The sequence below is a fragment of the Podarcis erhardii genome (assembly GCF_964252035.2).
Source record: "Podarcis erhardii genome assembly, chromosome: 11".
Classification (NCBI taxonomy): Eukaryota; Metazoa; Chordata; class Lepidosauria; order Squamata; family Lacertidae; genus Podarcis; species Podarcis erhardii.
Genome location: NC_138501.1, coordinates 45,082,932 through 45,106,836, shown reverse-complemented (window position 1 = coordinate 45,106,836; position 23,905 = coordinate 45,082,932). Strand labels below are relative to the sequence as shown.

General features: G+C 43.7%; 1 protein-coding gene across 4 annotated transcripts in view; it reads left to right on the top strand.

Moving 5' to 3' along the window:
• RAB27B (RAB27B, member RAS oncogene family) overlaps window positions 1–23,905 on the top strand; it is a 111,640-nt gene that overhangs the window by 10,637 nt on the left and 77,098 nt on the right. Inside the window, exon 1 of one of the 4 annotated variants that reach the window (XM_081881711.1) lies at window positions 584–601. The exons of the other annotated variants lie outside the window; for them this stretch is intronic. The gene's annotated coding sequence lies outside the window, so the exon portion shown is untranslated. Of the gene's footprint in view, window positions 1–583; window positions 602–23,905 lie in introns of those variants that run through there. 4 annotated transcript variants of the gene reach the window in all.

Here is a 23,905-nt window from a genome sequence, read left to right as displayed (position 1 = left end):
CTGGAGTGTCCAAGGTGGCTGAAATCTTTCTCCGAGTCAAACCCATCTTGTTTTGTTGCTTTGACCAATTTGCAAATCCAAATTAACTATCCAAACACTGTTTAAACCAGATAGAACAGCATGCATTATTCGAAAACGGTGTTAAAATTGCAGAAGAAGAAAACAGAAAACAAAAAATGTTCCTCAAACAACTGTAGGATGGAGTATTCCTGAATTCAAATGAGGTTGCAAGTAAACTCAGTGGAAAACAGCAACTCCATGCATGTGTACTGATATGACAGGAACTTTATATCAAACAGCACCCAACAGGTGTCAGGGATGTCTGCTGGTGAGAGGCAGAGCCAGAGCTAATGATGGACTTCTTCTTCTTCTTCTTCTTCTTCTTCTTCTTCTTCTTCTTCTTCTTCTTCTTCTTCCCACTATGGCTTAACTAATCCATGGCAAGGACCACCCTGCTTCACTTTTCATCATGGCTACCTGAAGTTAGAACTCCCATGCAAGTCTACTCAGAAGTAAGCTGGATTAAATGGGGCTACTCTAAGGGAAGTAGGCAGAGGATTTTTGCGTGTGCCGACAACAAACCAATGCAGCTACTGTTCTGGTATGCGACTGAAAGTAATTCCTTTCTGACCTCAGTGTGCTCTGTATACATACATGCACACAAAACCCTACACTGCCCCTTCCAGTTCTTCTTAAAGTATACAGAAGGGAGGCTCTTTAAAAAGCCAGGAAATATGAGGAGGAAGATGCCAGGAGATGCACAAAATTAAGACAGGGGGCCACAGGTTGCCCATCTGTTTTCACTTGGATAGTTCTGCACTGACTGACTGGCACTCCTTCTAATGTCTATGGGCGACATCCAGCTTTGCTGATGCAATGCACTTTTGTATGAAAGACAGAGTTCCTGTCCCCTCCACACATACATAGATGACCTCAACATCAGCTCTGGGATGTTGGGGGCCTTTTTGATCAGATGCAGGTGTGGGGGAGAGAGAGGAAATGGAAGTCCCATTGCTGGGCCAGCATTGGATACAACTGTATTGGGGGGGGGTCATTTGTTGGGGGAGATGATCTATTTGTGTAATCAACGCTTGTGCAGAGGAACTCTGAAGTTTGTTAGTTTTGCTTCATGTACCGGGGCTCTCACTCTGTAAGGAAAGATGAGTGATCTCTTTCATCTTACTAGAAATATCTGCTTCTCCATCGAAATCACTTAACCATGCTACTTAATGAAATCTGAAATGGAAGTGTGGATGGAGGCTCATGTTTGGAATCCAGATGCTGAAAAGATATGCACCTGATAGCCATAATATCAGACAGATGTTTGTTCCATCCAGTGTAACATCTTTGTGCACATAATTGTGCTAAACTGAAGTGTAGAACTGATTGAAACTAAAAAAAGGAAAGTGTGAGCCCTGCAGTGGTAGATGCCCGGTTCAGTTAAACTGATTTAGTTTACTTAACCTCAACAACAGCTCATCACAAAATACTTTAAAGAAAAGGGCAACATTGTAAGCACAAAAATAGCAGCAGTGGCAGAGTTTGCTTCCAGTAGTGGTACTAACAACAAATGCTAGATTGCTACATGCTACAGTGAAGGCACCCCATGAATAAGAATAATAGCCTTTACTTAAATTCCTGGATGAATGGATGAAAGATTCTGAACTGCTGGGATATCTCTAAAAGGACATACACAACCTGATTAGTCCTTGGATTTTTAAAAAGTGCTATCACACTAGGTAGAGGTAGGATAAAACCATAGACTTGTAGAGTTGGAAGGGACCCCTGAGGGTATAATACATAAATAGACCTGAAATCTCCCTGACAGCCTCTGTTTATTTGGAATCGCTAATTCAGCAAGGCAGATTCCTTCCTATTAAATTTAATAAGGTTGCTGTCAGTTGAATGATATGTTCATGGCTCCTACAGGTGCTCTGTGAAGATGGAGATTTGTTGCATTAACTGACTTGCCAATCAGAATTAGAGGTGCTGCTGCCTGGACTGACCTTATACAACAGATATGAGAAAGCATTGCCCTCATCTCCCTGACAGAAACCCTTAGGTAGCTGCTATTGTTTTGCCATTGTCAGATCTTAGTTTGCAAGCTCCTTGGGGCGAGATCCTGCTTTTCTCACTTATGCTATGAATCAAATGTTGGGGAAGAAACAAATAATAAACAGGCCACCCATTAATGGCTGGAAAATTACTTTCAAAAATGGAATTCATTACCCAGTTCACAGAGACATTTCGCAGGAGCATAGGAGAACTATTTTATTAAAGGAATAATTTCATCATCATCTCCCTTACTAGCAAAATGACTGTTATTTTCATTGATGAGTATGTGGAATCCCTGGGTCCTTTCCAGGCAGGCACACATGGTGTCTCCTGCAGGATCCTTACTAGTGACAGCTGGGCGCTACAGGGCCTTAGTAAGCATTATGAAGAAGTACCACATCTCCCTTACTCCCCAGCGTCTTCACAGTAACAGCTAGTAAAAGTAATAAGCATCATGACTTCATGCCCAGAGAAACGTTGATGTTGTGTCATGTGTTACTGGGCAGACACCTGTCAAAGCCAGAAACACATCCTTCATAAAATCTAGTTAGGCTCTTGGTAGTGAGGTGTTGTGCCTAAGTCCATTGCTTTACTTTTACTCATAAGACTGATCGGGAGGAGAACCGTTCACTTTTATGGGAGAAAGAGGAGTACCCTTCAAACAGCATTCTTTGGGGGACATCGATATTTCAAGGGAAGGTTGAGTCATGTGAGCTCAAAATGCGACATCCCAACTCAAAAAAGCCCTTCTCTTTTTCAGTTAGGCCCAACCTTGTTCAAATAGAGTCCAGTTCAAAATGGGGTTTGCTAGTCTCCCTGTCAGTCTTCCCCAGCAAACAACCCCCCTTAACTTTTGAAAAGGGGTAGAGTAACTTGCAAGGACACTTAAAAAAACCCAAATTTGAAGTGTACTAGGTTTGGCTGTGTTCAAAGATCACTTCTTGGGGAATATTATTTTCCCTGCACCTTTTGTTCCCTGCCATTAACAAATCAAACCTACTCCAGTCTGTAGATTTGGGTGCTGTTTTGGGTGTCATACAAGGGCAGCAAACTGTTAGTTGTTTTATTTATTATTGTTGCGTTTTTGCTGTTCAAGTAGGGTGAAAAACACTGTTTGCCTGTCTCCATTTCCAAATAACTTGGCCAGCTTTGGATGCTATGGACCTTGAGCTAGAAGGTTGGGGGACCATTTCCTGCTCTGTCTCTCAGGCGGCAAAATGTATTGGGCTGGCAGTGGAGGGGAAGGTGACCCGGCAGAGGTGTCATTGCCATGTGTCAGGATGGTGAGAGAGAGGGGCAGAACATTGGCAAGATGGGAGCAGGAGCGCCAGATCGGCTCCTCTGGTGTGCTGTAACTGGCCCAAAATGAGCGAATGGAAAGAAAGGAGTTTCCTGTTGAACAAATGGACACGGTTTAATGGCATACCGTCAGCTGAGAATTTAAATGCCAGGGTATCATTCCTGTCTCTGTTTCCTGTGTGTGCTCTGGCAATTCAGGATGCTCAGGAGAGCTTATCTGAATCCAAATACACTACAATCTAATGTGACTTGGCCGACAGTGTGCCTCAGGCCACGTTCAACAGCACAATGGGGGGTGGGGAGGCAAAACATGAGTTGGACAGCATTAATAGAGCCTTTGAGCCAGGTTTGCTGTTGACCAAATGGTGTGTTGCCAAAGTATATTAAACCTCTTGGTATTAGGATATGGCCACGAAGAATATATACATATATGTATGTGTGTATCTGTATACACTGGTACCTCGGGTTAAAAACTTAATTCATTCTGGAGGTCTGTTCTTAACCTGAAACTGTTCTTAACCTGAGGTACCACTTTAGCTAATGGGGCCTCCCGCTGCCGCCATGCGATTTCTGTTCTCATTCTGAAGCAAAGTTCTTAACCCGAGGTACTATTTCTGAGTTAGCAGAGTCTGTAACCTGAAGCATCTGTAACCCAAGGTACCACTGTATCTATATTTATATATGATTTTTTTCCTATGCTTTTGGACACCCGTTGAGATATCGTAAGCAAATTTTGCAAGATGGTTCCTGGTACAAGGAATGTTTAGATACAATTGGACATCATTTCGAATGAAGATGGCGGGCTGAACCTTTCAAAACTTCACTGATTTTAACCACTGATCTTAAAACTGTACTGAATATTTTAGTTTCTTAGAATTCCTGAGCAACCCTGGGTAGGAGGCATGCTGCTTATGATGGCAGAAGACACCTGAGTTTGGAAAATAAATGCCTTTAATCGAAATCTGTGAGCTTTTCACCCCAAGAAGCTATGTAGTCTAGCTGACACTCTAATCAAGTAACTTGTCAAATATTGTCTCTATGCAACAGCATAGCATTTGACTACAGTCATTTCTAATCAAATATTTCAAATATGCCACTGTGTAGATGACATTATGTTATCATTTCTCAGCCTCCACCACCCAGCAATATAAAAAAATTCTATTTCATCGCACTGTCCTTTAATAGCAAGTGTAGGAGTGAGAGCTGGTTGCTCCTAGCCCAACAATAGTTGGGAAGCACATTGGCTGAGTGCTGAACTTAAGGTGGGAAAACTGAGTAACTGAGCAAAATTAAAATTGACAGATCCACCCATCCCTAGCTACTGGTCCTTTTAGCTCCATTGGAGGAGCCATGTTGGATAGCTTTTGTCTCTTTCCTGTGCGTCTTCCATAGAAAACATTCCTTGTTGATTGCCTTGTGTCTTATGGATGGGCTGGACCCATGCTCGACTGAGCAATTTAATTTGGCAGAATCCCACTAACATAGAAGAGATAATCCAGCCATTCATTAAAGGAATTTGGGTCATGAGGGACTTAAATTGCAAGTTATGCTGCTTGTTATGAGCATGATTAATAAGAATCACAAGGTAAGCAACCCAACTACCAAGGAGGAAAGAAAGAGAATTTAGATAAGAAAAATGCAGAAAGGATTGGACAGTCTTGGGACCATGTTAGAACTTTCTCTTCAGGAGTATAAACTAAATGCGTTGTTTATGCAGGAGATAAAGACTGATCTCTCTGTAAGTCTGTCCCTCTGTTAAGACAAAATAAAAAAATTCCTTCCAGTAGCACCTTAAAGACCAACTGAGTTAGTTCTAGGTATGAGCTTTCGTGTGCATGCACACTTCTTCAGATACACTGAAACAGAAGTCACCGGACCTTTCTATATAGTGAGAAGGTGGGGAGGGGTATTACTCAGAAGGGTGGTGGGAATGGGTGATTGGCAGATAGCTGCGATGAGCCTGTTGACGACTCTTAACGACTGCAATAGGTCTAACAGGAAAAAGCAAGGGGTGAGAAGGTGAAAAATGGCTTTGTCATGTATAATGAGATAAGAATCCAATGTCTTTATTCAAACCAGGTCTCTCCATAGTTTTAAGTTTGGTGATAAGTTGCAATTCAGCAGCTTCTCTTTCCAGTCTATTTCTGAAATTCCTTTGTAATAGAACAGCTACTTTGAGATCTTGTATAGAATGTCCTGGGAGATTGAAGTGTTCTCCTACTGGTTTTTCTGTCTTGTGGTTCCTGATGTCGGATTTATGTCCATTTATTCTTTGGCGTAAGGTCGTGCACACGAAAGCTCATACCTAGAACTAACTCAGTTGGTCTTTAAGGTGCTACTGGAAGGAATTTTTTTATTTTGTTTTGACCATGGCAGACCAACACGGCTACCTATCTGTAACTGCCTCTGTTAAGACTAACTAAAAGTGTGAGGCTTATTTGGTTTTATATGATGCTTAAGGAAATCCTAATATGGTAGATCCTTGTTTCATGTTCTGCTCATCCACTTCATGGCTGCAGAAGGTCACTTTAGACAAAGCATCTTTCTTACATGGAAAGGTATCAGGTAAAAGCTGGAACAGCTGTCAAGCCTGCTTTCAACTGCGAAAAGGTTAACTGAACAGAAATAAATAAATAAGGGCAAGTTTGTAGTGGAGAGACAAGAGGTATTCCAAAATGCTGCTTCTGCTTCCTAGAATAGCCATTGCCATAGCAAAGAGTCCAAGCTCCCACTTTGGATTGGATGTGGGTTTTTGTCTGGGGCTGCATGTAGATCTATAATAAACTCGCTGCTGATGTGTTTGCCACACATAAAGAAAAACGCCTTTTGAGAAACAGAGGCGTTGCCTTGATTGCTTGTTGGTCAGCTGGGAAGTGGGCACTCTCTGCTCTTTATTTGATCTCACCTTGCTTCCTGACAAAGTGGAGCAATGGTGGTCAGGCGAATTGTTCATATTTGGACCCAGTCCTTGCATGCTGGAAGAGAGTGGATTTCATGCTCTTTATTCAGCTTATAGTGGTGAGGAGGAATGGAAGTTCCCCCACAATATCTGCTTTATATACATTATTTACACAATGGGCTGCACGTGATTGGCTAATTCCGGGATTCTCCTGTAGCCCAATCAGGTTGTGGATTCACCTCCACCTGGACCTGGATTGGGTGGCTCCTGCAGACCAATCATACTGCTGCATTGTTCTAGGACCAATCAGACTGCTGCATTCTGAATCCTATTGTTCTAGGACCAATCAGACTGCTGCATTTTGGATCCTATTGTTCTATGACCAATCAGACTACTGCATTTTGGACCCTATTCAACTCAGTACATAACACATGCATTTATGTGAACATCCTTCATATCAGCATGTAGTAACAGATGTTTTTCAGAAGCTCACCGAATGCGTTCACCCGAACGCTCGCAAAGATTTGGTTGTGCTTTTGTGGCACTTGCAACTCCGATTTTGTGCATTGTATTGTACCGTTTATGGAAGCTGCTTTGTGAGAGTGTTTGCTACAAAACCTTTTGTCCTGTGACCGATAAATTCAGCCAGAGCAGGCTTCCCTGCAGATGGTAGTTAGAGTCAAATGTCCTTTCTAGCATCTGGGAATGGGGGGGAAATTTCCTGCAATTGCTCATTTCATTTCTGATGGCTGGGACCACCTTGGTCTTCTTCTCTCCTCAGGGCTATTCCTGGAAGTAGAGAGGAATACATGCACAAAATTTTGAGCACATGAATACAATCTATGTCCTTACTGTATTTCAAACAATATCCGTTATTTTTTGGACTTCCTTTGAATTGGCATTACTTTTCCTCCATACTTTGGTCATCTGTTTACCAGAGGATATTCTTTTTTAAATTAATCATTTTATTTTTTCTATATCATTTATTTAAAAGTTTCTCAAATTGGAAGCAGAATTTAATCAGCTTGGGTGGTGAACAAATACTGCATCACATTTCCCTGGCACTTTCAAATGCTGGTTATTACATTTACATTCTCCACTGTAATAATCTCATTACATTTGCTAAACTGCCTCGTGTCACAAGGGTTTGTTTTACTAAATGAAATCTCAGAAATAAACACCGTAGCATGCGTATAGGGAGAGATCTTTTTTAGTGGTGGACCCACCATGAAAGCACACTTATTTTAAGCATTTGTGCTTATTTTAAGTCTCCTCCCTTGCCCTGGACCAAGTTCAGGAGAAACTTGTTCTCCCAGTTTGCTGCAGATGCTGGATTTGCACAGGGCTGGTTGGCTGGCCCTTGCACTGTTTCCAAGAGTTAAAAAAACTAAGCAGCACTGTTAAATAGGGTATGTTAAAGTCAAAGTATTCCTGAAGGAGCATGTCCACCCCCATCATTCAGCCTGGACACTGAGGCCCACCTTCGAGGGCCTTCTGGCAAGTCCCTCACTGCGAGAAGTGAGGTTACAAGGCCTTCTTGGTAGTGGTGCCTGCCCTGTGGGATGTCCTCCCATCAGATGTCAAAGAAATAAACAACTATCTGACTTTTAGAAGACATCTGAAGGCAGCCCTGTTTAGGAAAGCTTTTAATGACTGATGTTATAGTCTGTTTGTAGTGTTCTGTTGGCTAGAGTGGCTAGGGAAACCCAGCCAGATGGGCAGGGTATAAATAAAATAATAATGATGCTGCTGCTAATGATGATGTTGAAGAAGAAGAAGTGTGTGAGGGGCAGTGAACTGGGAGGTGGGCAGGGAGGAGGCAGTGCTTTCCCTGCAACAGAAAGGATTTACCTACACAGACATCCATACAGATATTCAGAGAGGGGTGGGTCTATGACTCACAAGTAGAGCATCTGTTTCGCTTTTAGAAAGTCCTGGTCATCTCCATGCATCGCCATCTAAACAGGGTTTCAGGAAGTAGAACTGGACAGAATTCAGTTTGCTGTAGAAGCCACAGTCATTCAGGGTAGACCACATGGGTCTGGATGGACAAAAAAGCCAATCCACTGTAAGGCTACGCCATGTGTTCATCCTTTATTTAGATAGTGCAACCTTCTCTTAACAAACATATTCTTGTTTGCAATTTTGCCAGAGATGCACTCTTTTTTTGCAAAGCAATTTCCCCAAATATACTGAGCGCGGTATCCAACAAAGCACTTCTGAGACCTGAACAGCTGGTACTAACTTATCACATTTATTTACACCACAGCTCTGCTTTAGGAGAAAGGGTGGTTGTCCTTCATATTGCCTCTAAATCCCTCCATTCTCTTCCTCAGTGATGCATAAAAATTTCAAAGCATGAGGCCTTCAAACCTTTTTTTAATCGGCTCTCCGGTTTGGCTGTCCTGTGTCTTCAAATCAGGTGGTGATGATGTGTAAAAAAAAAGTCGTACTTCCAATAAGACACACACACACACACACACACACGTTCTTTGATGTATCTCCCCCCCCCCCGTGCTCTGCCTAATCTTGTTTTATATGGTTTTTACGTTGCTTTCTAAGTAAATTTTCTCATTATCCCTGTACCCAGACAGCGATACCATGTACAATGTTCAAAACTCTGCAGGAGCAGACTTCGTTGTCATTTTCAGTTTGTGGAGCCGTAAAGTAATAATATGGCCTCCCACGCCATCAGCCATCTACTCCCGCCCTCACGGAAGTCTCCAAAATGCTCTGTTTGCTCTTCTCAGACTGCTGTCACAGGGTGATTGCTGCAATAGATTAATAAGACCACCGGAAACTTTTACTCATCTCCACAATCTTGTCGTGCAATGTTTGCATTTTTCAGATATCGAATGTGGAGTTGCTAGCTCATAAAAGAAGAATTAATTGAAATCCTGGAATTAATTTTTCAGTCTCTGACCCAGCTGTCTCGTCCTCATCACAGCCTTCTTGGAATTGTATCTGTTGCTCTTTAGAGATAAAATGCGGCAGAAGCAAGCCAAAGCCCAGACATTCAGGTTTGAACTTGCAGGATTCCAAATAGGGATTTTTTGCAAGAACTGTGGAGCCCCCTCCAAGCTACTGAACACATGGACTTATACTGAGTCTGTCCACTGACCCATTTTCTATTTTAACAAGGTATCCAGAAGGTATTAAGTTGTGGGTGAACATATCAGACGACATCGATCCTTCAAACAGCTCTTGTTTATTCACAGGCCAGGACAGAACTGAACTAAAGGGCTCAGTCAGCCTGCTTATATAGAGCTCCAGTACCATGTTACTGTAGCAACTTTCTAAAACTATCCAATCACTGATCCTTCATTTGCATAACTATCTACAGTATCGCCCTGCTGGCCCAGGGTGAGAACTTCAGTACATAACAGTATTGTTCCCAGACCGGCTCCCAGATAACCTTTTTAGCTGGAAATGTTTGGGACTTTCCACATGCAAAGCAATAGGTCTCCTTGTCAGCCTCTCCTCCTCCTTGCAATAGCCTGTACTGAATATCAGATCCATTGATCTGAATGTTGATATGGCTGTGCTTTATCCATACCAGAGTAGAGTCATAGAATTGTGGAGATGGAAGGTATCCCGAGGGTCATCTAGTCCAACCCCCTGCAATGCAGGAATCTCAACTAAAGCATCCATGAAGAAATGGCCATCCAACCTCTGCTTAAAAGCCTCCAAGGAAGGAGAGTCCACAACTTCCTGAGGTTGCCCATATACTGCAAATACCTATACTGGAAGTATCTCTCTGTGCCTTTTCTTGCACTTCACCTCTTCATATGAGGCTGGGGGATGAGACATCGTTCCTCAAGCTTTCTTGTTTTCCTTACTTTTCCTTCAGCATCTGGTCTGTGAATGGGGAGGTATGGACAGGGCTAGTGACCACAAGTAAGACAAGGTTTTCAGATTTTTTTCAAAGAATCCAAGGACACTTCTTTTTTTTTTGAAAAGAGAAAAAAAAATATTTAAAAAAAGTTTTAAAAAAGAAGTAATATCTTCTCTTCTGTGGTCTCCTCTGTGGCACAGCCTTCCTCTGGGCCCCGGCCTGCTCTCTTGGAGCGCAAGCTGCTAGCCGCCGTGGAGTAGGCTCAGGTTGGGCCTGGGCTCGGCCACGTGGCCTTGCCCTCCCTGTGCTCTCCTACCTCTCCTCCACAGCAGCGCCGCAAGGTTGGGGCTCCCCTCTTTTTTCTCCTTCCTCTCTCTCTCTATTCCTTTTCCTTCTCTTCTCCTCCTCCCTGCATCGGCTCTCAGGTTTTCCTGTTTACGGAGCGCTGCTGGTCAGTCGGCCAGGTGGCCGGGCTCTCTCGCTCCCAGCTTGATTTGGGCCAGGCATCCCTGGTTCCCTTTGGCAGTGGCGGCAGTAGCGGCAGTCTCAGCAGCCCGGAGCCAGCCTGGTAGCACAGCTGGCTCTGGCTGGCTTCAGGAGCCCGCCATTTTGCCTCGCCGGAAGTCCCCATATGATGTGTCTTGTGCCATTGAACCAATCACACAACATTCATTCCCTACTAATAAATCTACAACACTTAAAATATAAATCTGGGGACATTAAATGAAATCCAGGAACATTCCGGGGACGGGTTTTGTCTGGGGTCAGATTTGTAAATCCAGGAACTGTCCCCAGGAAACGGGGACGTCTGGTAACCATAAAGTAAGACACAGGAGGTACTTGATCTACTTTCGTGAGACCTTTTGGTAGAAATACAGTGTGAAGGTTCTGGTTGCCCCATAGCAAGCACAGGATAGACAACCTGGGAAGAATCTAGAGGAAAGAAACAAATGATGGAAGGTGCGTAGAGAACATGGCATAGGAAGAAAGGCTGAAGTAGTCACATTTGTTTGGCTGGGAGACTAGAGGAGACTTGGAAACAGCCTTCAGATATGTGGTCGGGTGCTTTAAAAAGGGCAGAGGTCCACTGCTCTTTTCTGCCAAGGATGCCATGATATAATGAGCTGAAACTGTAACCAGTGGCAATTAGGAAGAACATTCTGTAAAGGAGGTGGTCCATCAGAACAGGTTGGCCAAGCATTTGATGGAACATTCACCAGGATCTTTATTTGTAGAATTTGCTTTAGTGAATAACTGAGGAGCTTCCAGATATAAATCCACCACCTCCTGAGTAGATGATTCATAATGTCCCTACCAGTTAGATAATTCTATGCTTGTGTGTGCGCACACGATGTGCAAAACCATATAATGCTGTCTTGATCTTTGGGGATTATAAACGAATAGCTTTTGATGCCACCCAAAGTAGTACTAGTTGAATTGGATGCACTTTGTTATATAGCTAAGGCATATTTTATTCAATGCAGAGTTTTATCCATTATAAGGGGAGATGGGTTAAATAAGGATTAGAAGGATTTTTCTCTGATTCGATGGTTTAGCCAACCATAATGACTTTATATATTCTGTTCAGCATTCCTGCACTTTTTTTTTAATTGACTCAAAAGATGGTAGAACACAAATGGAACAGCAGTCTTTGAATAATTAAAGCATGCTAATCATCCAGAAATGCCAGGAGATGCCCCAGCAAGATCACATGATGCATTCTTCTCCATGGCCTATTAATTGAAGGGATCATTTTTTAATGTAAATGTCTATGTTTGTTTGTAGCAAAAGTCCTTGGGGATGATCGGGGAGCGTTGGTTACTTGGCAGATTTGTTTTGTTTCAGATTTGTTTTGTTTCAGGGTGTATGTTTTGCTTGGCAGCAGGATTCTGAATATCACCAGTTTTTCGTTGGCGAAATGTGAATTTTGTGGTGCCCACAGCAGATTTCCAAATGTTCCCCTGGGTCCCAAAAGGTTGGGGGTCCCCTCATTAATTTTGAAGGAACAGGCTATTCCTGGGCAAGTTGCAGGCATGGGTTAGAGGAGGAGGTGATGTCTGGGCGAAGGTGTCCAACTTTGAAAAGGATCAGGACCTCAGGGCTGAAGATGCTGGCTATCCCAGTAAAGGTAAACGTAAAGGGACCCCTGACCATTAGGTCCAGTCGTGGCCGACTCTGGGGTTCTGGTGCTCATCTCGCTTTATTGGCCGAGGGAGCCGGGGTACAGCTTCCGGGTCATGTGGCCAGCATGACTAAGCCGCTTCTGGAGAACCAGAGCAGCGCACGGAAATGCCGTTTACCTTCTCGCCGGAGTGGTACCTATTTATCTACTTGCACTTTGATGTGCTTTTGAACTGCTAGGTTGGCAGGAGCAGGGACTGAGCAACGGGAGCTCACCCCGTCGCAGGGATTCGAACCGCTGACCTTCTGATCGGCAAGTCCTAGGCTCTGTGGTTTAACCCACAGCACCACCCGTGTCCCTACTCAGGATAGTCTCTGGCTATCCCAGTACTGGGTGATAAGTGACAATACTTGTCTAGTCCCTGGATTTTTGTTTTGCATTTCCGATAGTGACTTGGCAAGCTGTCTTATAGCAAGCCAGACCATTAGCCCAACCAGCTGACTACTATCTGCACTGGCTGGTGGCAGCTCTCTGTTGTTTTAGGCCAGGACCCTTCCCAACCCCACCCAGAGACACCAGGGTTTGAACCTGGAACCTCTTTCATGCTAAGCATGTGCTCTATCGCCAGGTCACAACCCTTCCACATTCTCAGCAAGTGCTCACGGGCTTTTCCTGTATAGCTCAAAACAAACCATAAAGCACATTGAGATCCTACTAAAACATGAATTAAACTGAAGCACAACAAACACAATTAAATCTTAAAACTAAATCATCCTTCTACTCACAAGTGCTGTCATCGGGTGCCTTAGGGTGCTGTAGTCAAATAATATCGCACAGAGCAGCAATAAAAATGTGCACTTTTGGAGTAAAAACAACTTCAAGTAATATCATCCCTCCCAAATCCACCAGATAAATAATGCATAGAAAAGAGATAGGCACTGCAGGGAAACAAAAGTGCTTTTTCAAGACTAACCTGACAAGCCACCATATTAGAGCTCAACAACAGACCAGAAACTGTACTCTTCCAGGACCCTGATGCCTCCCACATTAGAAGTGGGTACCGCTAACTTGGAAGATGCATGGCAGGGAAGAAAAGGCAGAGAGGTCTCTGCCTCTTGAGGAGTTGGCTCCTCTCCCCAACCAGGGATGTGAGTGCTGCTGTGGTCTAAACCAGTGAGCCTCTTGGGGTTGCCAGTCAGAAGGTTTGTGGTTTGAATCCCCACAACAGGGTGAGCTCCCATTTCTCTGTCCCAGCTCCTGCCAACCTAGCAGTGCAAGTAGATAGATAGGTACTGCTGTGGCAGGAAGGCAAATGGTGTTTCTGTGCACTATGGTTTCTGTCACGGTGTTCCATTGCTCCAGAAGCGGTTTAGTCATGCTGGCCACATGACCCAGAAAAGCTGTCTGTGGACAAATGCCTGAAATCGAGATGATCGCCACAACCCCATAGTCACCTTTGTCTGGACTTAACCGTCCAGGGTTCCTTTACCTTTTTTTTTTTAAAAAAAACACCTGTCCCCGACCATATGGACTGCAGTAGATGGGGGAGCGAGCTCCTCTCTGTGTGAACTGAGGATCAAGTAACCTGGCCTACTGGCTATATACCGTGTGACATATGAGGTGGATAACCTGGGCAAATTTCCATTCATCTATGAGGGGGAAAAGTGCAGAGAGTGATTTGCTTATCTAAACTGACATCTTCTGTTGACAGTAGTAGAAGTAGCAGCAGAGGGTGTTCTTCAGCTGGTGCCAGTGCAATTACCATCTCTGTACATGGGTATGCCAACATGCACAGCTAAGACTAGAACAGGGATGTATGCCCATGTTGGCGAATCCTCTGCAATGGCAGGTTTTCTCTTCTTGATGAAGACATCCCTGGGTGCAACACAAGAGGTAGACAGTAATCAGAGAGAGTAAGGGCAGTGGCATAGCGTGGGGGGTGCAGGGGGGCCAGCCGCACCGGGCGCAACATTTGGGGGGGCGCGCTCGCACTCACAGCTCTCTGCCCCTACCTGGCACACTCACTCTCTCTCACTGCTGTGCTGGCTGTGTGAATCCGATCCGAGCTGCCGGGTTGCCGCCCACTGTGGAGGGGGAGGGTGCCAGGCGTGCGTTGCGGTGCGGAGCGGAGAGAGAGCGAGGGAGGGACTATCTGGGGGGGGGACAGTGCAGTGGCCGCCCAGCGCAGCACTGAGCGCGGGAGAGAACCACACCCAACCAGCCCAGGCAGCAGCAAGAAGAAGCTGGCAGCGGCGGCAGGTTAGGGGTTAGGGGCGCAAATTACTTGCCTTGCCCCGGGTGCTGACAACCCACGCTACACCGCTGAGTAAGGGGCAAAAATTTATACTAAATCTTGTGTGTAATCAGCTTCATGCTGATATAAAATCTATGCAGCTATTCCCTTTTCATGGTATGTTATGTTAATTCAGAGATAACTGTCAGAGGATTGGGTGGAAAAGATCATGGGTTCAAGTTAAAGTTAACTCATAAAGGTTGGACTTGAAAGTGACCTGGTTTTATGCACTGCATTCTTCAAATTGCATAGGAACCCCTATGACTTGATAGGTGTGTTTGTAATCCCAAAGGTGTAGGAACAAGTTGGGTTTGTACAGCAGTAAGAAAAAGTACAGCGCTCAAATTATAGGGCAAAGGCTACAGAGTGACTTAATGAAATCCACACCCCTGATCTCTGTAGTTTAAATCAAATCATGTCTCCCTATAGCCTTTGAAAAACAGTAGCTAAGTCCGGAAAGCTGTGCCTTCTGTCTTCGCAGGGGGGGAAATGCACTCTGCATATGTTTAGAACTGCACTGCAGGACTGAGCAAATTGTGGGGTGGGATGGTGGTGATGGTGGAACAGGCCTTAAAGTGTTCATCCTTTAAAAAAAAAGTTTGGCACAAATTTATTCCAGCATACCACAGCATTTGAGAATAGGACTTGATAGCTCTGTGCCATGCTTTCTCAGGATAACTGGGAACCAGCTTTGCTCATATGCTGTCATCACAGCACAGCAAAGCACAGCAGAACGGAAGATGACTTGCTTAATTATACACCCTGATGGAAATGTGTCTGCAGAAGCTGTTGCTGGCTGGGAGTAAGCTTAATAGCACCGTGGAAAGAGCAGAAAAAGAAACTGCAGATAAACAGGGCACTGCAAAATGTGCCGCCTTTAATATTTCATAAAGGAATGATGAATTATTGCTTAGAAGTTGGAAAGTTGGAGGAGGAAAGAGTAGGTCAGACATTTTCAGAAACAGGATGCTTTGCAGGAACCTGATTAAGGCTCACAATCTTTGATTAAAGCCAGGATCCATATCTGAGAAGAATGGAGGGGAAAGTGCCAAAACTACTGAGAGGCTCTTCATATACAAGATCTCTCTTACATCTGAGTTTATATCCTAGCAATAACATGGCGTGGAAGAAGGGAGTTAAGCCAGGCAAGTTCTGGGTTCTCATAGATATGAAGATTTTATATTCATCTCCAGTTGTGGTTGTTTATTGGTGTGTCTAAAGTTAGTTGCCTTGAGCGCCTGCGTAACAGGTATGGAGAATATATTTTTTAAAGTAAGAAATTTAGGGTTGTGATCCTAACCCTATTTACCTGGAAGTAAGACTAATTGAAGGGACGCAGGTGGCGCTGTGGGTTAAACCACAGAGCCTAGGACTTGCCGATTAGAAAGTTGGCGGTTCGAATCCCTGCAACGGGGTGAGCTCCCATTGCTCGGTCCCTGCTCCTGCCAACCTAGCAGTTCAAAAGCATGTCAAAGTGCAAGTAGATAAATAGGTACCGCTCCAGCAGGAAGGTAAACGGCATTTCCGTGCACTGCTCTGGTTCGCCAGAAGCGGCTTAGTCATGCTGGCCACATGACCCGGAAGCTGCACGCCAGCTCCCTCGGCCAATAAAGCGAGATGAGCACCAGAACCCCAGAGTCGGTCACGACTGGACCTAATGGTCAAGGGTCCCTTTACCTTTAAGACTAATTGAATTGAGTAGGACTTACTTTTGAGTAGACGCTGTGAGGATTTGTGCTGTAATTTAATAAATATTAAATATTAAATAAGTTGGGCTTCATTGTATGTGGACAATGCCTGGTGAAATCTCAGGTCAGACAATAACATTCTCAGTAGCAGAGCATGAGAGTCCTCAATATAATTAGGAAATCAAAATAAATTTTGCAAAATAAGTGATCACATGCACTGCTGTGCTTAATTTGCATAATTTATGCTGGTTGCAGGATCTGACTTTCTTTTGGCTGAATTTGGATTTTGTGAGTTTCTACTTTAGCAGAGTACACACAACCCCAGACAGAAGCGGGAAATTTATGCAGCGGAGACCTTAGTGGCAGTGGGATAGGAGAAATATGTTGGGCTGCTGGTAGACAACTAATATAATTACAATTATATATAATAATTATTATTATTGTTATACAGAAAAGAAAGATAGCACATACCCATTTCTATAAAAAAAACTGGAAAGAAAAATATTTAGTTCATATTTTTAAACTAAGGAAAATGAAAAATGTGAAAGACACAGCTGGGACTGGGAGGGGGGGAATGACACTCACTCTGCGTTTTAAGGTGCTGCTGTGTATATAGCCTAAACTGTTGCCTGAACTTTAGGGGACAGACATCTCTAAGTGACTGGTTAAGTATTTCTGCAGCACATTCCATGCAGAGTTAGGCCTGCCCACACCCACTGATTTTAATCAGACTGACAATCTATTTTAGTAGCAGTGCCTGGAAACCAGCTGATGGTACGTTCTCCAGATTAGCTAACACGGACCACAAGCATGTGATAATCAGTTGCAGAAATTAAACATGAAAATAGTCTCTCAGTCTGTTCTTGGTCACTTAATTCCTGTTCTGCAGCTCAGCTTATGACAGGGCCAGTGTCTCCAGCGCTGATCGCGTGACGGGCCGGAGTGTGGGGAAGCATTTTAAACATTAAAAGCTTCCCTAAATAGGGCTGCCTTTAGATGTCTTCTAAAAGTTTGGTAGTTATTTTTCTCTTTGATATCTGGTGGGAGGGTGTTCCACAGGGCGGGTGCCACTACCGAGAAGGCCCTCTGCCTGGTTCCCTTGTAACTTGGCTTCTCGCAGTGAGGGAACTGCCAGAAGGCCCTCGGCGCTGGACCTCAGTGTCCGGGCAGAACAATGGGGGTGGAGACACTCCTTCAGGTATATTGGACCAAGGCTGTTTAGGGCTTTAAAGGTCAGCACCAACACTTTGAATTGTGCTCGGAAACGTACTGGGAACCAGTGTAGGTCTTTCAAGACCAGTGTTATATGGTCTCAGCGGCTGCTCCCAGTCACCAGACTAGCCATATGTGTTGACACTTCAGAAACCTTGTATATGTGAGGAGCATCAACACCACAATAGATAGCTTTCTGGAAGCATCTTAGGGCTTTGTCCAGTGTTTTCCCATTTTACTTTTTTTTGCTCAAATGAGTACTTTTGGGTGCAAAGCAGTAGCATTTCCTAAACTACTGAGTTGTGAAAATGTGTCACCGCCTTTTTATCCATCTCGTTTACTGCTATTATTTCCTTAGGGAGCTAGAACTTGCTGTGAACTGCCACAGGTTTCCTCTTGTCCAAATATCCTTTTTCTTTTTGTTGCAAAAGTAATTGGGAGAGTTTCCAGATGTTTTATTGCTTCTTCCCAAGCTTCGTTGCTGCTTGCTATCAGAAACCTAGACTTACCATTAATCCCACTGAGTGCAGCTGGCCACAAAGGTGACCGGTGTTTCTGTTATGCGCTGAAGCCTGTCACTGAGTACATTGTGTTCTTCTGTGCTGGCGCATTACAGCTTTGAGATTCAGTTGCATGAAGTATTTTGCAAAACAATTAGAATCGGATCTCTCCCCAATCATTATTTTAAAAATGACCTTTCCAGAATCATGTGCATTAAGAGCCAGATTTTGGAATTTACTTGAGTTGCACAGACTTTGCTCAGGCTTTAGAATGACACTTCACACTGCAAATAGGGAAGAAAGATCTGTTGACATAGTTCACCACAGGCTAAAAGTTGCCCTGTGAGGGAAGTTCTGGTTGAATGAACATGTATGGCTGAAGAAGATCTGGAAGGTTCCAAAATGGAGGAACTATAGTCTGAACAGATGGCTAAGGTGTCACTTTATTTGTGAGAGAGCAAGCCATGATCTAGTTCCTATATATATCTATATATTGGTTTTCAATTTATTATGGAACCACAGAGATAAGTAAACAATAAGAAAAATTCTATATTAAATGTAGCTAAAGGCTGGTCATACAAAACCTAAACATGTCAAAATATAACAGCCAATCTATGTGGCATGGGGAGAGATATCTGAAGATCTGAAACGAGGTGGAGAGATCTGGGCTCTTCCTGTCCCTTAGACACTCATAACACATGTGCTATTTTTCCCCTCCCCCCTGCAATGCCTAAATTCTAGAGATGTTTATACCACAAGGATAGAATCAGTCTTTTAAAAAGATTTCCACTGTTGTGCTAGAGAGATCCTGGCAGCTGCCAGCATCCATGCCAAGTGTTCCCTTTGGCGAAATGTCTCCAGAGTATCTGTCCACCTATTTAGTAGGGGCAACTGGATATGTGTTTTAATAATCTTTGACACCTCCTGATAATTTTCATTCCAGAATAAAGCAACTTTTGGGACATCCCCACCAGAAGTGCCAGGGAAGAAACCCCTGAGAGAAAACCCCTGACTTCAAAGTAACCACTAGAATAAGGGACTCTCTAACCTATAGATTGATTGTCAGGAGTTGCATAGTCCTGCATGAAAGCTGCAAAGCGCTGTGGAATGGGCTGTGTAAAAGGCTCTTTCAGGCCACCTGTGACTTTACCAGCCACACACCTGATGCCATATAATGCCTGGCAGTCAGTGTTAATGTTTTCATTAATGTTTCATGGCCAGTTGTTGTTTTTTTATAAAAGGGACAGGTTTTCTCATATTTCCTTTTCTCAGTTTGCTTTTGCATTTGCAACAGTTACAGCTTGATCTGAACCAGTTAGCCTGACTTTGGAGAGTCAAGGGAGATGCCTTAAACTAATGAATGATTTTTCTGCCTCCTGGCATGTCTCCCAGTCGAACGGGCAAAGGCAAGTTCCTTTGCTCAGCTGACTTTATAGGTGGGGAAAAAATACCAGTGTTGAAACTACAAAACCTGTTTTTCAAGGATACTTCATTTACAGGAGCTGATTTCCCCTCCACTGCAAGTATCATCCACTGTATTTACTCAGCAGAAATGGAGAGGAAGTGTGTGGTTGCAATTTACGTTGCAGGTAGTGAAGTTATTTCAAATAAGCCCTCATGATGCTGGTGGGGAATGAATTCTGCTTTCTGGAATTCATGGTTTCAGTGTCTAACTTCGGCTGGAGACCGGACTGAAGCAATGACCCAGCAATGACTAAGCCTCTTGTGGATGTGGGATTGCATAGCGTGAGAATAGAACCAATCTTCTAGGAGGGTTCAGTGGTTGTACCACACCCAAATCCCTCTCCTTGAGCCTATTCTCCTCCCCACCAACAAACCTTGAATTCTTACTATCTGAAAGGCCTGCACTTGTTAAAACAAAATGGTCAAATAGTATCAAAACACTTGCCCAGTCTTTTGTGAGAAAGAGCCTTTCCAGATATATTATATTGTATCCCATCCTTTCTCCAAGAATCTCAGGAGTTCTTATCACAATATTTCTGACATGTAAGCCAGGGTGGGAAATAGCAATTGATCTCAGGTTGCCCAGAAAGTTTAATGGCTGAGCAGAATCTGCATTCAGTTTGCCTTAGTCCAAGCCCAGCATTCTGTCACTTCTAGTGACTATGTGCAGTTTTGACTTTAGGCACAATCAGTCTAAACGTAACCCTCACACCAGCTGCAGGCTTACTGTATTTCATACTCCTCCACCCTTAGGAGCAACAGTTTTTACTCGGGCGATTAGCGGGGGAGTTTGCAAGCTGCACACACAGTCTCTCATATTCTGTCTTTTTCTCTCTCTCAAAGAACTCTCACGCACCTGGGGATTCAACCGTTTGCCCCGTGGGCAGGCAAACCTGGAGACTTCAGGTCAGCCCTGGCAGTGTGGCAGCTGAAGTTGCTGCTTCCACTTTGGGGCAGGTCTGATGTGACCTTATAGGCATTTGCACTATCCATCTCCTACGTAGAATGACCTTTTGTACCGGTGTGACTTGGTATCATTTATTGGTCATACGCAAAAACAAAGAGGCCTTTCTTCTCTTTGGTAAGGTTGGAAAGAACTCTACTGCCATATTTTACACCAGAGTAGCAAGCATTTTGATACTAAGCAAACATACCTTCTTCTTCCTACCCTACGTGCAATACAGCTGGAGTGGCTCATAGCTGGCATGTAAATATTGGCTCGTATGAAAGTATACTACAATATTTACTTTGCAGGTGTTCTGCCAGATGAAGGCACTATTCAGTACGCTGAGTAAAGTTCAGATTTCTAAAGCAATCTCTTGCCTTTGTTATTACTATTTGGAATGGGAGAAAGGGATCCTTGTACTTTGCTATAACAATGGGAAAGACCTCTAAGACTTTGCTTCTTCCAGGAAGCAGGATCTGAAGCGCCCACATGAAGCTGCCTTATTCTGATTCAGACCATTGATCGGTTTAGCCTGCTGTTCTTTACTCTTGCAGTTTCTTTTTGCAAAGCCTCCAAACCCCATCTGCTGCAAGAGAAGGTAGCATGATGGAGCTCATGTACTGTGCTTAGGGCACACTGTATTAACTCATTAAAGGGAAATGATGCAAATCAAGTCTTCTACAACTTTTTGATATAACAGACCCATCCTTGCCCATATTGTGAACAAGACCACATTTCCCCCTACAGTTTCTCAGTTGCTTTCATCTCTTTTAAAGTGTCCAGAACAGTGCTTTTCATACACCTAGCCACGTGTTGAGCAACACCCACAATTGCATTCCAGAGGCATGAGCAATAAAGTTGCGCAAACTTGCCTTGTAGCATTCATCATAAGCCACAACATTTAAATTCTCTTCGGTCTGGGTAGTCATGCACAGTTCTCACATAAAAAACCCCCAAATATGCACCACACATTGCTAAGCGCTCCCCGCCCAAGCGACTGATCTCTTACGGGAAACAAGGATGGAGACTTTTAAAAATCAACACTTTTGTAAGAATTCATCATAGCACTTCACAGATGGATATCTAAGGTACATTGGACAGCTCAGCAGGGGTCTGGGTGAGGCCCTTCAACTGCCTGTGGTTCCTCCCCCTCCCCCTTTAGGATTGCAGCTTTTGGGTTTTGTTCCGCATCCATTAAACACAAACTGCTACATTTTTAAGGATTTGCAAAACATGCCCCAAGCATGGGAGCCAACTCCTAGGGGCCATGGGGGCTTTGACCCCCACAATAGAATATTTGAGGGGGCTGGGTGCCCACAAATTTGATGGGCATTCCCATTCAAATGGTGTTTGTGCATTGCGTCATGTGATCAATTGTGAGGGGCGGGGCTTACCTGGAATATTTTATTCAAGTTGACACCCCTCGCTCCAAGAGAGGCGGGTTTATGATGTTACAAGCCCACAGCCAATCAGTGCGAAACTCAGCTGGTGCCTCTGCAACGTGCAGGATTGGTTTTACCTGAGCTTGATCAGGTTTTACTTGAGAAATGCTTGATAAAGTCCAATGAAGCCTTAGAAAAAGAAAGGGAAACCAAGAACGACAGGGAAACCGTCGTTATCTCTTTAACTCAGCTCAGCCATTTATCCTAATAGCTGGGAGGGCGTAAATGATTTGCTGCATTAGCCATTTGGATAATAAATAAGAGTGCTATTTACATAGATTATGATGTCCAGTGGGTATAACAACAGCAGAACTGAGAACATAATCCAAAGTTCCTACCCTGCGTGGCCCGAAGGCCTGCTAACCAAGATAACACACAGGAGACAGAAATGTAGAAAGAGCAGAAGAAAAATCAGCTGCATTGTATGAATAATAAAGCACGGTTGTTTCTGATAAGGCCTCCAGTATTATCGTTATGGCTGAGTGGTTAAATACACTGGGGAAACACAGAGAAATCTGAATATCGAGGGATAGAGATAATGGGAATTCTATAGTATTTTCTGCCTCAGTAACAAGGATGTAAAGGAAGCCTATGCAAACTTCCTAGAGCAGTAAACAGTGTGTGTCTGTTGCAGACAGCAGTACTTGGTGCTCCAGGAAACAGGCACAAAAGTCTTGTGTGCCAAACTATCACAAGATTGTGCATAATCTGATACGCCCCTTCCTCCTTGTGCACATGATTAAGAAGCAACCAGGTTGGCACAGGCTCTTGAGTGAAATCAGGGGGTCCAGAACAAACTGTGCTGTTTATCTTCCCAAGGAACCAGGTCAGATGAAATCCGTGGTATGTGAAGAGTTTATGCTGCTAAGTGAAATGTGCAGCTATTACGCTCATGGGACTCTTTCCCTTGTGATTTGTTAGCAAAGTTGGCTTGATCTAATAATTTATGCTACAGCATACATCAATACACCCACATGCATACGCTGCACCTAAGATCTATGTAGCATTAATTAATGATGTAGTATTAAAGCTGGTGAATTTAATTAAATTCAAATATAATTTATATATTCAACAAAAGTGCCCTTTTTAAGGTGCTGGAGGGTGGAAATTTTCACTCGTGTTTAGAAGGAACACCATCATGGATGTCTTCTTTTCATTTTCCAATGCATCAACACACTTGAACATTCAACCATAGCCAGTACCTATTTTTAAATCCCTCCCCCACTTATTAAAATTCATCAGCTGAGATTGCAATCCTAACCTCACATACCTGGGAGTAACCCCAGTGAATCCAATAGGATAGGACTTACTTCTTGGGAAGACGTGGTAGGTTTGCACTGCAAATCTTTCTTTCATTTTTTTCATTCTCCCTTTCTTGTTTCAGGATCCCAGGACAGCTTTACAGTTGGCACATTAAAAATATGCAGTAAGAAACACCACAAACCAACCAAATTACTGAAGCAAACTGTAACTTTATGTTCAGCTGGTCTCACATGGGCATTTTCAGTTCTCCCCAAAAGACTTTAGCAAAACGATGTGAGTTAAAATGGCGCCAAAATCCCAGTAGTTTGTTCGTGGCTCTGCAAATTAAATTGGTTAAAACTTGCAACCCTTAAAATGCATGTATATTTGTAGTCTGATTAAGGGCTTGTCCAGCCTTCCAATTATCCCATGCTTTTCTAGCAGTCTTCTACTCGACTTGCACTTTCCAAGCATGGTTCAGAGCAGTTTCCCCCTTGCCCTGCTCTTTTCCCAGGGAAAACCCACTCTTTAGCTCTTTTGAGTCAACATCATTCTGGAGAAAACCTGAATTGCCATTTGTTCCAATTGAGAGCTGAAGAGCAGTTTTCCTCAGGGAAAGCAGTGGAACAAGAGGAAGTGTGGATAAGCCCTAAGAAGAAAAGATTGTTTCACATTCTTAGGCCAGGATTCCTATTTGGCAAAGAGACTCTTTTTAGACCCGATGTTGTCCACCTCTCTGTGTCTGGGGATGATGTCTGGTTAATGGACACACAGGACTTCACAGCCTCTTTAATCTCATTTTCCCATTAGGAATGCTTGGAGAGGGCGAGTAAATTCTGCTTTAACAGGAGAATAAGGGAAACATTTCAACAGGCGTTTTTTAAAAGTAGGCAGCAGCCTGATGCATA